The sequence below is a fragment of the Lepisosteus platostomus genome, chromosome 10 (genome assembly GCF_059453375.1).
Source record: "Lepisosteus platostomus isolate fLepPlt1 chromosome 10, fLepPlt1.hap1, whole genome shotgun sequence".
In the NCBI taxonomy this organism is placed as follows: domain Eukaryota; kingdom Metazoa; phylum Chordata; class Actinopteri; order Semionotiformes; family Lepisosteidae; genus Lepisosteus; species Lepisosteus platostomus.
The window spans coordinates 15,371,433-15,381,965 of NC_142620.1; positions in this window are offsets into that span (position 1 = coordinate 15,371,433).

Below are 10,533 nucleotides of genomic sequence, written 5' to 3' on the forward strand. Positions count from 1 at the left end.
GAAAGTGCCTTTTTCCAGTATAGTGTCCCCCTACTGGAGCATTAGGACCCAGACAGACTGCAGGATGAATGTTCCCTAGCGGCCTCACTAACACCTCTTCCAGCTGCAAGCTTAGCTTTCCCAGGTACTGGCCAGGCTCACAGGTGCTTCACTTCAGGGGTTGCCAGTTGTGAGTTGCAGGGTGAAATAGCTATGGCTATGTTAAAATTATACAGTGCCTGTACCTCATCTGGAATATTGTGTGGAGTTTTGGTTAGCACGTCACAAGAAAGCCATTACAGCTCTAGAGGGCAACCAGACTAATCCCCTGTCAAAAGGGAATGCTGTACTGACAGATTAAGGAAAGTGAATGATTTTAGACTAGAACAGAGAAGATTACGAGGGTAATGGTTACAGTTATTCAAAAACCTGAAAGTCATTCAACAAGTCAGCTCAGGGGACATCTTCAAGGTCATTGATGACAGAAAACACAAAGCAATTCACTACATAGAGAACGTGCTTTCAAGTCATGATGTTGAAGCTGATTCAATAGGTTTCTTTAAGAGAGGGAGAAATAGAATTCTCAGATCATTAAACTAAAAGTAACTGAAAGGACAAGATGGGCATCCTGTCATTTGTAAACTTTCAGTCACCTGTCTCTGTAAGATCATTCAGCCAGGCATTGAATTTCAAGCAAAGATTCAAACATGAAGATCACGGAGCTTTCAAATGAATTCAGAGATAGAGTTGCATTGAGGCACTGATCTGGAGAAGGGTATAACACAGTTCAAACACACTTAATTCTCTGGTTGGTGAAGTTAATCGTTAAGAAGTGGAAGGCAACCGGATACCAAACCGAGCACCCGGGAAAGGAGGAAACATGTTTGTCTTGGTCACTCAACTTACTGGGCTTGCAAACTGAAAGAGAAAACATCTCAAATCCTGCATGGGGTTTTCAACAGCACCTAATTCATACTGCAAACATGTGGTAAAAGGCTTTGTAGTCAGACAAGAACGTTGTGGTCTAAACACAAAGTGTTAAATCTGGTGCAAACCCAACATAATGCATCACTCAGTCAAAACCATCCCTGCTGACAAGAATGGTGCTGGCAGCATTTTGTTATAGTTCTGCTTATCAACAGGGACTGGGAAGCTTATTGAGACAGATGGGAATATAGATGGAGCAAAATGCTAGTAAACTTCAGAGGAAAACCTACTTCAGAGCCAAAAATTCGCCTTTCACCAGGACAATGATCCAAAACACAAGCCCAAAGCTACACTGGAGTGTCTTAAAAATAAGATTGTGAATGTTCTTGAGTGTCTCAGTCAAACACCTCACCTTTATGCTATCGAGAATCTGTGCAAAGACTTGAAAACTGCTGTCCATGAGCAATGCCCACACAACTTGAGAGAGCTTTTAAAAATCTGCATAGAAGAATAGGTAAAACCTAAACTGAAACTGCAATATAATTATGACCTAATTCATGTGTACTGTATGGCATTTTGTGGATAATTTTGATTTAAGAACCTTATTCAAGGGTATAACATCAGCAGTGTCCAACACAAGATGTGATCCCTTGATACTTCAGTCCAGAGACCTAACCCTTCCTCCATGTTTCTATCCGAATAAGAAGAATCAAGGGACAGGAACTAAAAATGAATGTAAACCTCTGTAATTAATTACTATTTAACTTATAATGGTTTTATGCTTAGCTGTTAAGAAAAAGGAGAATTTCTGTGTGTCTATCAATAAACATAAATGTGTTTCTTGTGGTAAATACCATCAGACTTGGGCTTCTTCAATAAATTAGAACAAAACACTAAAAAAACAAATATTCCAAGAGATTTGTAGCTTGATAAGAAGATTATAGAGTAGATTGTAGGGGTGGAAGGTGGCATCAATAAAGCCCAGTGCAAATACACACAAAATCCTCTCAGTGAAGTTAGCTGTGCAAAAATATATTATTCTCCACCAGTTGTTTTTACAAAGTGAGAGTTTTGCAAAATAGTTATCCCAGCCCACTCATTTTTGGGTCTTTCAGTGCAAGCCAACTCACAAAGAGTTTCCAGAGGATTTCAATACGAAAACAGTAGGGGCTTAATGATTCATCATGGCATCCCACTTTGTTATGTTTCTCAGAATGAATATGTAATGCAATGCAGGTACTGTAATAACCATGTCTTCTACTTAAACATTTGATGCCCATACAGTGTGTTGTCTTCCTTTCACTTATCAAATGGATCACTGAGTTTCCAAAAAAGCTAAGCTTTTAAGCATTTGAAAAAAAATAAAAGCTCAAAGTGAGGGAGCATGAAACACTGACAGACAAACCTGTAATGAATGGACTAATGACTATTACACATTGTTAACTGGTCATAATCCCTTGAAGTAAATAAATAACTTTTGACGGCAAGTTTGTTAAGGAGTATGTTATATATATATAACATATTTTGAGGGATAACTACAGTTTTATGTTTTCAGAACGATGATGTAAGATTTCCCTTAATAGTATAGCAGTTTCTCAAGAGTTTCAACACCCAACAACCCTCTGGAACGCCCTGTATCGTACTACTGATATTACTTGAACGAATAACATGAGATGTCTGGAGCTATGGATATTTTTCATGTCCTTTTTCTTGTTTCTGTGTTAAGCATGCTTTTTCATTCTCTACCACAGAAAGCTCAGTAGAATTTATAAAGTAATTTGTGTCATTTAGCAGAAGGTGTGAAATCACTATGACTGAATGCCGTGGGAGAGAAAACCTTTATTTCTTCCTTGAACAGCATGTACAGATTATTTCATCATATCTTCCTTGTGCATTGGCAACAGGCTGTGTCGGTCAATGTTGAAAGAAAGCTTCTGTGCTTCTGTGCATTTTGCCAAACAGCAAATGACAAGAAGGAAATACCAGCCTAGCCTCTAGTGTTTAAACTTTCATATTGTATATTTTGTTCCTAATCACTGCCTACTCTATTTAAAAAAATGCCAGAATAGTACACATACGTACACCTCCGTGCAGCAATGTAACTCATGTATTTTTAGGTGTCATTGTTGTCAGACAACATTTTACTTTTATCCTTGACACATAGTTTTTCCATTTGCCTCAGCTTTCTTTTTTAACATGAAAGTAGAAAATGTGAAAGTGTTACATTTCTAGGAAGGAAACCACAGTGTTATGGATGAACAGGTTTATGTTTTAATAAATGTCTTCTGAAACCAGCAGTCATTCAAATAGCCTTATCTCCAAATCTCCCCAACATCAATTTCAGAGGTTTAATACTTAAAAAACAGAGACTAAACAATATTGCTGCTATTAATCATCACAGTGTTCTAAAATCCCATAAGCATTGATTTAGTATTTTCATTGTTGTTGCTGTTTTCAAAATCCCTTTGTTTCGTTCACCATGGTCTATTCGATGACACTGAGACCACAGAGTTGAAAATGGCTTCACTGCCCACCTGTTTTACTCAGGTAAATCCAGTGACGAGGTCACGCCACCAAAACTAGCTGTATTCTACCTTCCTCCTAGTGCAAATGATGGAATTTTCATTAATTTTGGTAATATCCATTTTACGCCCATATTGCTTTTTATGAAATGAAAAGGTAGAAACCCTGTGTTGTCACAAAGTTTATATAATTATGAGACCCCAGACGGCAGCCCTGTGTCCCCTCCACCATCACTGGTCTCTTTAGGTACTGTAACATCTTCAGTATTTTTAAAGGCCCCCTATATTTCACCTGTGTTAAAAAACTGGTGGTTTTATAAATTAACTCTGGCTCAGTGGCACCAGCAGGCAATTCCACCATATAATTAAATAAATAAACAATTATTTAATCCTAATTCATTACATTAATTTTAATTTAATGAAAAATTGACATAACTTCTTCCAGTTTTCTGGTCTGATATAAGCATAACAAATGGATGGCAGTCTGAAGCAATCTAATATCTTTTATATTTAAAGAATAGCAGGACCAGCAAAAATGCATCCAAGCAACAGAATAGATATGGTAAAGGAGGAAAGAGCTGATTTTAACTCTGAATTTGACTCAGATTTCTAAGTATCTCTATTTAATGAGACAATATTTGGATAAAAGGTTTAACATAACATAAACATTGCTCTATAGAATGTAGCATTTATGAACCCTACACTCGGCATTCTTCATAGTGTGAACAGTAGATCACACTGAACAAATCCAAAAGGAGTATTAAGTATTTCAAACGAATATTTACTTGATGCAACAATTGATGACAAAGATTGCTAATACAGAGAATATTAGTCTACTGTGTTGTGTTAATTTATATAAGCACAAGTCAAACATCTTTTTGTGAATCAATGGGCGCTTTCTTAAAATGTACATTTCCTTTATTAAGAAAATCAGTTCAGACAGCTTGTGTTTTTGAAAAACAGTGCAAATATTTACTTATAGGCTTATTTGCTGTTTGGGATCATCCATTAAGCTCAGGCTTTAATAGCACAGTACAATACTATAGTTATCTGTGGTGTTATAGGCCAAAGAGTGTTAATCCAGGAATATTAGACAGACATTTGTAATCCTGTAAATCCTAAATGTTGTGGCAATGTCTCTCTGCTGTTGTTAAGATCATTATTTAGTTTCTGATGTTGCTAGTCATGGACAAATGTATATGTACAGTATGCCATTAGTACATCTTTTGTTCTCACATCTTGAATGTTGCACTAACTTTCCACTCTGGTGTCAAACACAGTCCGGTTTTCAACTGGCATTGAACCTTGCAATAGGCTATGTGCAGAGCAGTTAATGGGAAGCTGATCAGAGGAACCTGTTGTGGCACCATGGAGACCACACCCTGGACACAGACACGGGCAGATTTCAGAACCCTAACAAGAATGCTTCTGACTGACAGGTGGAAAAGGGAGACCTGCTGGTTTTGGGGCCAGTTATGGATCTGAGAAGGTTTTGTTCCCATTGGCCACAGAAAGAAATCGAAAAAGCCAAAAGTTTGCTGTCAGGAACAGAGAAATTTATTTTTCAAACATTCAAAATACAGATTCATAACTTAAAATTACCTCTCTTCAACAATGTGATTTCCGCATTGAGGTGAAAACCTTCCTTAAATATTCAAATAAAAATCAAAGAAAAAACATTAAACAAGTGTTTAATTTTTAGTATAGTACAATGTGCTACGTGCTTATATCCTTTTATTGTCATTATCCTGTATTTGGCCTTATAGTGCTTAATACCTCCATGGTCTGAATGCTTGTATTGTCGTTACTGCGCCTCTTGAGTGAGTGTCAATTTAGTCTGCATACACAAGGGGGCGCTTGCACCCTGTGGGTTACCTCTGCATTTATTTATTTTTTAATTCAGACACAGTAAGGGGACATATCAAGCACATCACACTGAAGGAAAACACTCCATTTGCAAATATCCCAATACAACAATAACAATACAAACTCTACAGTATATTACTTAAGTATTATTTAAAAATAATCCCTATGTTTGTGTTTAAAATACAAAATAGCATAATATTCTGCATCTTTAACGACACAATGTAAGTAAACGTTTTACGAAGAGTATCAAGAGCAGGAAAATATGTTCAACATTTCAATACTCCAAGTTGGAGCACAGTTTGTTTTCCTTGATTAATCATATGTTGCTGACCTGCATTTTAAAACACAAATGTTAAAAAGAAATTCTAACTGAAGAGCAGGAATTTATAAGAATTTTCATCTCTTCAACAAGGACCTTTAAGAAGATTGTACCTGTTTCTTGTTCATTTAAAACAAATATTGAAAATTGCTTCAAATCAGGACAATTGCTTTGTATTAATATAAAATTGTGTTTTAGAAATCTGTCTGGGAAGGAGTCTTCCTTGCATATAGCAAATTGCATATTTTTGGTGGATATTGTAGTAAATCTTGTGTTTTTGCGTGAGAGTCAGATGACCAACCTTTTCAGTCAGCTGTTAGTGTGCAAGCCCTGGAGTGCACCACATATTCTTGCTCTCCTGTACTCCACATGAACCCAATGACCCTTCTGGATATCTGCTGAGATCTAGGTCAATTGCAACATGGAGGATTTCTAGGCAACGTCTGCCATTTCTAGTCTGCAATGCCTCAAGATATTGGTGAAAACAACTCACCTGAATATCAGAGAAAAGGTACAATTGTACACAGCCCACGTTTCGCAAGCAAGTCAAGCCCCTTTGTCAATCCCAAACATTCAATCTGCAATCATCTAAGAGCAGATAATATAACCAGGGTTGCTGACTTTGCACTTCAGACTGGCTTGACTGAATGCTTGAAAGAATGCTAGGAAACAGAACAACTTCTCCTTGCAAATTTCCCTAAAGTAAAATCAACAGATTGTGAACAAGTCATTTCAACCCCACTGTTATTGATTTATCCTTCCTTTCTATGGTTACAAAAATGATGTAGGCTACTGTATATTAGTGATGAACAACGCAATGTCAGACAAAAGAGATAATAGAACCATTTGCCTTTGTTGTGCCACATCAAAAAGCTCAGCAAATTGTAAAAAAAAGGTAAAGAGAGACAAAGTAAAACTGCGATAATGAAGTTATTGCACTTGCATTGTTAATTCACAAAGCTACAAGTGCAAAACAGCAAACAGCAAAGCTACAAGCAAAATGTCTACAGTAAACTTCTGTAAAACAGGACAAGGATAAATTCCCCCAGTGAATAAATACTGTATGTAAGTCTTAATAAAGATTTATGAATTCACAAAAGAAGATTAGTGTGAATAAAGCTAATGGGTGTCCAGGACACTGTTTACTGTCTGCGCAATTGAAGATGGCAATATTTTATGCTAACAATGTACATTTTGATTTCCTTTTTTCTTGATATCTAGGTATTCTAAATGACTCTGATAAGATGTTCAAGAAAAAAGGACAGATATATCTGCATCTTGGCCTTCCAGCTTGGGTAGTATTTGCAACCCAATTTAATTCCCTGATTGGGAAAACAAGGGTATAAAAGCACACTTTCAAACGAGATTCTCTTTGAACATTCAAGAGCACACAGAGAGCAGAATATCAGCCAACAAGGCAATTATTTTTGAGCATCACCTTTTAAACATTTCTATCAAAATGAAGAAAGTTGTAACTAATTTCCAAAAGATTTCTATTCAACGTATATCCCAGGCTTTGAATTCTCTGTGGAAGATTTTAATTTTCATATAGATTGGGAAAAATCACCAGGGACTCAGCAGTTCAAAGTGAATAGTAGACATGGCTAACAATTACTTCCTTTCTCAGTTTGCTGTTTTTCTCAGTTTGCTACTAGAGACAAAGAAGAAAAAGAACATCATCACTACAAGTAGTCTAATGATCTAACCCTAGATGTGAGTTCAACACGTCATTTTAAGTTTTAAAAAACACTTATTTTTATTCAAGAACCACAACAAATCCTGCCTTACAGATGAATTTTCAAAATGAGGTTCAAACCTATATTCAAAAATGTTTTGAAAAATATATCCCCTGTACTCATTCCAGTACAGGGAGTTAGTTTAAAATAGGATAGAGTGATAAGTCAGTTGTCATATAAAGAAATCCCCATTGTTTTTACAAATAATCTAAATGACACAAAAATACTTTTTAAATACCATAAGAATAACAGCACAGCATGATCATACAGTACACAAAATAAGAGGTGGCCCTGTTTCACATGTTATTAGAAGGGGGACTTGCAAAGAATCTCAACTAAATGATTCCTGTTACCAGAAATGTAATAACATTTCTTTCAGTTAATAACATTTACACACTGTTATTTCTGTCTTTGTGTTCACTTGAGCTTTTAATGATTCCTGCCTTGTAAAAGCACAGAAGAAATGAGTCTGTTAAGCTATGTCGACTTATGTTAAAGAAAGTTAAAACTGCCAAAGGGGAAAGAGAGACAACTCTTCCTTTCACTGCAGTTAGAGCATTACGTAAAACAGACGCAATTTAAAAGTCTGTAAAAAGCAATCAGATTTTGTGCCTCATTATTCCTTATTTTTGATACCTAGATCTTGCCTGGGAAGTTTTTCATGTGGCGTTTGTAGCCCTTGTCCCTGAGCTCTTAATGACTGAACAGCAGGAGCATTACTAACTACTCGGTTATGTAAACTGACAAGCTGGCAGTGCCAAGGGAAAGAGCTCCACAGTTTCACAGCCACAATCGAGCTCTGCCCAGACAATTGCCCTATTTGATGTGGAGCCGATTTCCCACGCTCGTCTTCCTCTCATTTTTAAAAAAGAAGCCACTGATAGTTCTTCATTGTAAATGCAAAAAGCATTAGATGATATAGAAAAAAAAACATTGAACCTTTGCTTGAAATTCACTATCTTAATAAGGGACCTTGGAGTATTTATTCTGAAGTCATTTAAAACACTATCACTGCACATGGACAGAGACTACTCAAGGAATGGTGTGACGAAGTAGTTCTGTGCAACTGATTTAGGTGTCTCATAATAAAGGGGATTTGCTTATGCATTCAACATGTTTTATTTTTTGCTGGCATTTAACATGTAAACATTCAGGTTTTTTACTTTACATTCATTCATTATTCACTTTAAAAAAGTGCTATAATTTGTAACTCAACAATACGGGACATCATTGGAAGGAAATTAATATGCTTATAAGGTACTGAGGATTTAAGACCTGGTGTGACTTTTGTATTGTCCCTTTTCTGGCACTTCTGAGACAGATCAAAGTTAATTGCCCCTTCCTCTCTATAGTGTATAAACATTCTTCCAAGCAACAGCATATGGGATATTGTTTACAGTTTCAGAATTAGTGTAGATACTGTATATTTGCAGTATGTTAACTTACTAGACAACATTTATATAATTTATTCATGACTATTAAATTTACTGATCTCAATATCTGTATTTAAAAAATGTGTAGAACCATTTGAAGAGAGGGCCATTAACAAAGTGGTCAGCCAAAACGAAAACTGGAATGTATTTCTCCCACTGCCTACAAAGCAATCTTATCTCCTCACTAAAGTTCTTACATTTTATAGTGTTTGACTAGGAAATCTGTTGGGACTTTGTCCATGAAATTGACATTTCTTCACAGCACAAAATGTTAGGAATCTATTTTTAATTTTAAACAAAAAGTAAACAAATTGAATTAAATGAAACAGTTAACTGTCAACGTGTCTACTGTCTTATACAGTAAAAAAAAAGCTTCTGCCATCTGATGGTGCATTTCTGAGATGAAAACAGTATACTGAAATTATTTGCTTAAAAATACTTTGCTTTTAGTCACTGGAAAAAAAAGTTTCAGGTATGGATTTCCAGTTACACAGTACTTCAGAGGAATTAATGTTACTGGACTGGATCAGGCACCTTATATACTGTATAAAAACCCTTAGGGCAAGGTGGAAGTTTAAGGATTTCAGACATCATATGAATGGATTTTAAAATATCACTTTTTACAAAAGAAGTATACACTCTTTCATGTGACCACTCTGCCATGTGATAAGACAGCCCATTGCTTGCTGTGAGCAAAGTTTTGGTGAAGAATGTGTGATTGCGGAGATGCAATTACATGCAGTCTACAGAACAAGAAAGACTAACAGCACACAGCAAGAGACAGAGCATGCACAATGAAGGTAGGAAATAGTTTTGGTCTATTTTGAAAGTTATGGACTCAAAGTTGTAGTGTTATAAAAAAGACACATAGACATTTCATCTTTTGCTTTTTATCCTTTTTTTTTTAAACTTAGTACATAACATTCTTGCCTTAAAGTAAAAAATTCGGTCTTAATCTAAACTATAACAAAATGCTTTTGATTTTTTTCCCCACGATTTAGGAAAATGATTTGTCAAATGATCAATTGAACCTGCAAAACTATTTATTGTTTTATAAGTTGTAATATTAGACCTCTTACTGTATATTGCAAAATATATTAATAGTCTGGTTTGGATTCATTTGTTGTATTGAAAATCACACAGTTCTGCACTGTTTCCACAAACTTATTTTTCTTTACCTATCCCTAAATGCCTTGAAACAAGTTGCTACTTTAAGGGTTTTAATACAAAAAAAGCAGGTGAGAAGATATTTTATTTATTAAATTGAGTAAATGGTCATTTTAATTTAAAAAAAAGTCATTTTACTGGTAGCAATAATAGAAGCATTTACTTTTAGTGCAAAATTGTTATTAAGTGCAAAAGGTGCAAACATCAACATCAGAGTCTTTGTGCTCATTTGGATTTGGAGTAAATTCCTTCTTCTGGTCACTTAACAATAACCTGAATAGTTGAGTCTGATGGTAAAATCACTTTGCCAAGGAGTACCTGTGGAACAATGAGTGTTCTACATTGGCAGCACATCCAATCAAGCACAGAAGCTGAATGTCATGGCAACATGGCTTTATGGAGCTCTAGCAGAGTTTTTCACAGAAAGGCTTAGAACTCACTGCAGAACAGAAACATAAAAATCCAAGGCACAGGAGCTAGTGTCAGAAAGAGGAGGACAGTTTTTACTAGTGATCTACTGAGAAGGTAAGGTGATCACCAGGATCAAAACAAGCACTGTTTTTAGTCTCAATGTTTTCTTCTGA